Source organism: Microcebus murinus, chromosome 21 (genome assembly GCF_040939455.1).
Source record: "Microcebus murinus isolate Inina chromosome 21, M.murinus_Inina_mat1.0, whole genome shotgun sequence".
Taxonomy (NCBI): Eukaryota; Metazoa; Chordata; class Mammalia; order Primates; family Cheirogaleidae; genus Microcebus; species Microcebus murinus.
The window spans coordinates 21,779,904-21,786,068 of NC_134124.1; the positions used below are offsets into that span (position 1 = coordinate 21,779,904).

A 6,165-nucleotide genomic window follows, 5' to 3' on the forward strand; every position below is an offset into this window, starting at 1 on the left:
GGTTTTCTCTTTGGCACACGTTTGCAGAGGACTGTACTCACCAGAAAGTAAAGAGGTTTTCCAGCTTCTCTTTTACAGGACTCCCTTCTCCCTCCAGGTCTCTCTGTGACTCTGTCTCCACAGATTTTTATATACAATGACGACTTTCTCCCAGAATTCCATTCTCTATCTCTCTGCCACACCTTTATGTAAGAACACAGGGAAGTAGGTTTGAAAATTAGATTTCTCCAGCCGGCCCCTCTTTTAGCTAGATTTGATCCACTTTCTAATTTGAACAGATTATAGGTTGTCAGTAGTGGACTAGAAGAGTACTTGTTTTCTGCTGGGCTATTTTTAAAGATTCAGCAAAGATCTTGATTTTAGGTCATACTCCAGGCCTAGAAAGATTGCTAATAAGGAAAGGGACCTTAAACTACCTGGGGCTAACATCATCAATTTATAGATGAATGAACTGAGATCCAGAAAGAGGAATTGGGTGCGGGACCCATCAAAGCCACCACGGGGTGGGGCAGAGGCAGAAGTGAAAGCTGGGTTTAACTACTCTCAATCCAGTGTTCTTGCCATGCAACAAACATTATTTCAATAAACGTTTATTGAGTCCCCCATGCTAAGAATTGAACATTCTAAACAAACAAGTCTATAGTCTCTGCCCTTGAAAGTTTAGGAAAACAAGTTGTCATCTTTAAAAACTAGCTTTGCGGAGTGGCAATAGTGTACGTAGCCAATGAGGTTTATCCGAGCTGTGATTATTGCTAATTGAAAACTGAAGTGGAGCCATTCTGTGCCCCAGTACAATTTATATACACCTCTCAGATGCTAATAATGTGTCAATTAAGACTTCCAGTGTTTTGTTTTAATTTCAAAATATTATAGGTGTACAAACGTTTTCAGTTACATAGATCCATTCTGTTATGCTTAAATCAGGGTTATAAGTGTGTCCATCACCCAGGTAGTGTTCACTAACCTGTTAGGTAGGTTTTTGCCCATGCCCTCCATTTCCCTCCCCCTGTTTGATTTCTACTGAGTTTTACTTCCCTCTGTGCACGTGTGTACTCATCGGCTCGCTCCAGTTTAATAACAAGTACATGTAGTGTTTGTTTTTCCATTCTTTAACACTTCACTTAGATAATGGACTCCGGTTCCATTCAAATTGCTGCAAACAGCCTTAATTCATCTTTCTTCATGGCTGTGTAGTATTCTATACTATACATATACCATACTTTGTTAAACCACTCATGAATTGATGGGCACTTGGGTTGATTCCACATCTTTGCAATTGTGAATTGTGCTGCAATAAACATTCAACTGCAGGTGTCTTTTTGATAAAATGACTTCTTTTCCTTTGGGTAAATAGCCAGTAGTGGGATTGCTGGATCAAATGGTAGGTCAATTTTTAGTTCTTTGAGGAATCTCCATACTGTTTTCCACAGAGGCTGTACTAATCTGCACTCCCACCAACAGTGTATGAGAGTTCCTTTCTCTCTGCATCCACACCAGCATCTATTGCTTTTGGACTTTTTTAATAAAAGCCATTCTGACTGGAGCAAGGTGATATCTCACTGTGGTTTTGATTGGCATTTCCCAGATTAGTGATGTTGAACATTTATTTTTTCATATGTTGATTAGCCATTTGTCTATCTTCTTTTGAAAAGCTTCTGTTTGTGTCTTTTGCCCACTTTTTTTTTTTTTGAGACAGAGTCTTGCTTTGTTGCCCAGGCTAGAGTGAGTGCCGTGGCGTCAGCCTAGCTCACAGCAACCTCAAACTCCTGGGCTCAAGGGATCCTCCTGCCTCAGCCTCCCAAGTAGCTGGGATTTTGCCCACTTTTTAATGGGGCTTTTGAAGGTGTGTATGAAGAGGATGTTAGGAAACTCGGTGTGACCAGGTTGTGTTCACAAAGCTAGAAGGTCCTATCCCGTGTAAAGCACAGTATTTCCCTATGGAATTATGAGACGATGGGGCCTTCCCATCCCCAGAACCAAAATCAAGAGCTTTGTCTGCCTAAAGACCTTGAAGACAACAGCACAGATTTGTTTGGGGATTAAAACTTTGTCTCTTAATCAGTGTCCCCTGCTGCATAATCATCATGTGAATGGAGAAATTTCCTCCATCTTTGTTTTCGGGAAGATAAGTGGGTCAAAGAGATTTAATAGCATCGGCTCTTACCAGACATGATTGCGCAAGTTTTGTTTGCTTGTTTTTCATTAAGCCCTTTCTGTTCTAGGAAGATTAGGGAAATTTTTTTTTTAGACAGAGTCTCGCTCTGTTGCCCAGGGTTGTACCAGGGTTTCAGCCTAGCTCACAGCAACCTCAAACTCCTGGGCTCAAGTGATCCTACTGCTGGCTCAGCCTCCCGAGTAGCTGGGACTACAGGCATGTGCCACCATGCTCGGCTAAATTTTTCTATATATTTTTAGTTGGCCAATTAATTTCTTTTTATTTTTAGTAGAGACAGGGTCTCGCTCTTGTTCAGGCTGCTTTTGAACTCCTGACCTTGAGTGATCCTCCTGCCTCAGCCTCCCAGAGTGCTAGGATTACTGAGCCACCACGCCCAGCTGGAGAAATTTTTTAAAGGACTCTGCACACTCCCAAACAAAGACCACCACGGGACCTGGACACCAAGAGGAGCTGCCTGTGTTGGTAGCAACTATGTAAAATGCTGAGTTCTATCAAAACCCATATCCAGGCATTGTGCTGGTGGTGGGCACTGTGGCTTTAAAAAGTATTGACTCTGCTTATTAATGTTGTATGTTAATTAAAATGTCAACATTTTATTGGGACACTCTAACGTGGAAATATTTCCAAAAATATTAAATTAAAAAAATTCACACAAATCACTTATTTTATAGGAACCCATTTTGAAAAAAAAAAAAACAGCACAATGAAATGAAAATATATGCGCATATATATGCATATGTATCTCTATGGGAAAGGACCCACCAAACTATTCCGAATATCCTATCTGGTAGGGAAGCAGGCTGACGCAGGAGGGCCTTTCAGTTTGAGGCTATATGTCTATGTATCGTTTGAGTATTTTACAAGAAGACTGTACCAATGTACTGTTTACATAATGTATTAAAAAAATGTTTTAACAAAACAAAAGTAAGTCCCAAAACTGCATTCTTACAAATATGGAAATGCTTTTATATTCACATGACATACTATATATTTCACAACCTAAGTACAATCATCCTTTTCTTTATCCCGGGAAGACAGAAAAGAAAGCAACTGGAACATCACCAAGCATCTAGAAGGATGGAAGATTATGAAATAATGCTTTAATAAACATACAAGGGCTGTACTATGAAGCTCATGTTTTTCTACAAAGTAGAAAATACATCAGGTCATTACAGTTGACCCATGAACAATATGGCTTTGAACTGCATGGGTCCTCTTATATGTGAATTTTTTTCGATAAAAGTTACACTGAGTGTGCCTGCCTCTCCTGCCTTTCCCAACCCCGCCACCTCCTCCAATTCTTCCGCCTCTGCCACCCTTGAGACAGCAAAACCAACCCTCCTCTTCCTCCTCCTCCTCAGCCTACTTAACATGAAGACGAAGATGGAGAACTTTATGATGAACCACTTCCACTTAAAGGGTAGTAAATATATTTTCTCTTCCTTATGATTTCTTAGCAACATTTTCTTTTCTCTAGTTTACTTTATTGTAAGAATACAGTATGTAGGCTAGGCACAGTGGCTCATTCCTGTAACCCTAGTGCTCACTTGAGCCAGGAGTTTGAGGTTGCAGTGAGCTATGATGATACCACTGACCATTCTACCCAGGGCGACAGAGTGAGACTCTGACTCAAAAAAAAAAAAAAAAATATATATATATATATATATGTATATATATATATATATACATATCCCATAAGAGTCACTGGCTTAGGTTTGTTTTTGTTTTTTTTTTACCTTTAATTCGTTCTTAAGTCAAATTTCAAAAAGCAAAAAGATTGTTTTTAGTGAAAAGTACATGCTGGATTAAAAATCTGACTTAATAAAATGATTGCTTTGAAACAGTACACATTTAGCTATGCACTTATTGGCAATTTGTTTAAAATATATATTATTGTTTTATAGTCATAATATTTCCACCAGGATCATATCCTTTGACACAGCAATTCCATATCTAGAACTCTATACCTTGAAAAGTACACAAATGTACATAAGTTTTTGTTAAATAGATGTTCCTTGCAGCCTTATTTGAAATGGAAAAAGAATGTAAATATCTGTCTGTAGAGAAATGGTTTAATAGCATACACGCATTTGTTCTATTTAATAATACATAGCTGTCTAAATAAAGGGTAGTCTCCCAAATATTCTGACATGGACCTTCTACAAACAGTGAAAAAGAGTAAGTTACAAAAGCAAGTTACAAGGTGTATCTGTGTGTTATAAGAGGGAGAGAGAGAAAGAGAGAAAATAGAGAATGGCTTACAACTGTGCTAATACCACTAGCCACATGTGGTTATTAAGAACTTAAAATGTGGCAGAGTGTGGAATGACAGACAATGGAGACTGGGAAGGGTGGGGGCAGGGGAGGGGGCAGGGGATGAGAAATTACTTAATGGGTACCATGTACATCATTTGGATGCTGAATACATTAAAAGCCTTGACTTCACCACTGTACCATATACCCATGTAACAAAATTGCCCTTGTGTCCCATACCTTTATACAAATAAAAACAAAAGAATTGTGATGTGCTATAAATGTAAAATATACACTGAATTTTTAGGACTTACAATGAACAAAAGAGGCCGGGCACAGTGGCTCACGACTGTAATCTTAGCACTCTGGGAGGCCGAGGCAGGCGGATCACTCAAGGTCAGGAGTTCAAAACCAGCCTAATCAAGAGCAAGATCCCGCCTCTACTAAAAATAGAAAGAAATTAATTGGCCAACTAAAAATATATGTAGAAAAAATTAGCCTGGTATGGTGGCACATGCCTGTAGTCCCAGCTACTCAGGAGGCTGAGGCAGCAGGATTGCTTGAGCCCAGGAGTTTGAGGTTGCTGTGAGCTAGGCTGACGCCACTGCACTCTAGCCCCAGCAACAGAGTGAGACTCTGTCTCAAAAATAAAACCCAAAACCAATAAACAGAAGAATATAAACTCTCTCATTAATGAATTTTATATTTATCTCTGTTGAAATGACAACTCTTTAGATGTATGGAATTAAATAAATATATTCTCAAAACTGATTTCACCTATTTCTTTTTACTTTTTTTAATGTGGCTAGTTAAAAATTCAAAATTATACATGCAGTTCCCACTATATTTGTACGGGGCAGCACTGATCTAGAAGAATAAAGCAATAAACAACTCTAGAGCCGGGCGCGGTGGCTCACGCCTGTAATCCTAGCACTCTGGGAGGCTGAGGCGGGCGGATTGCTCGAGGTCAGGAGTTCGAAACCAGCCTGAGCAAAAGCGAGACCCCGTCTCTACTATAAATAGAAAGAAATTAATTGGCCAACTAATATATATAGAAAATTAGCCGGGCATGGTGGCGCATGCCTGTAGTCCCAGCTACTCGGGAGGCTGAGGCAGCAGGATTGCTTGAGCCCAGGAGTTTGAGGTTGCTGTGGGCTAGGCTGACGCCATGGCACTCACTCTAGCCTGGGCAACAAAGCGAGACTCTGTCTCAAAAAAAAAAAAAAAAAAAAAAAAAAAAAACAACTCTAATTGCTCCTGGTGAGTTGGTTTCATGGGGAAGACAGAGAATGGGGAATTCCAGCTTCAACTTAAACTCTACTAAGTTTTTCTAAAAGCATTTAATTTTAAATTTTCAAAATGAACAGCAGGAATCCACATAAAGTCTGTAGTTTAGTTAACAGTCCAGCACCGATGGTAGTTTCGTAGTTTTGACAAACATACCATGGTTGTGTTAGCTGTTGACACTAGAAGAAATGGTGAATACAGGAACTCTGTGTACTATTGTTGCAATATTGCTGTCTATCTCAAATCATTTCAAAATAAAAAGTTAAAAAACAGCAATAAAGGAAGCAAGCAATCCAAGAAGATGTGTGTCTTCCGCATAAATAGAAATTCTTACACAGAGTCCCATCATACTGCAAGGCAAATAGCTTTAGGTGGGCCATCTCACCCAAGCGTCCCTTGTAAACACATTCACTTGAAATAAGGCAGCTAGAATAAATGTCATATTTCTT

General features: G+C 39.4%; 1 pseudogene; it reads left to right on the plus strand.

Moving 5' to 3' along the window:
• The first annotated feature begins 691 nt into the window (after nucleotides 1–691).
• LOC142863399 (uncharacterized) lies at nucleotides 692–816 on the plus strand (annotated as a pseudogene).
• Nucleotides 817–6,165: the final 5,349 nt, after the last annotated feature.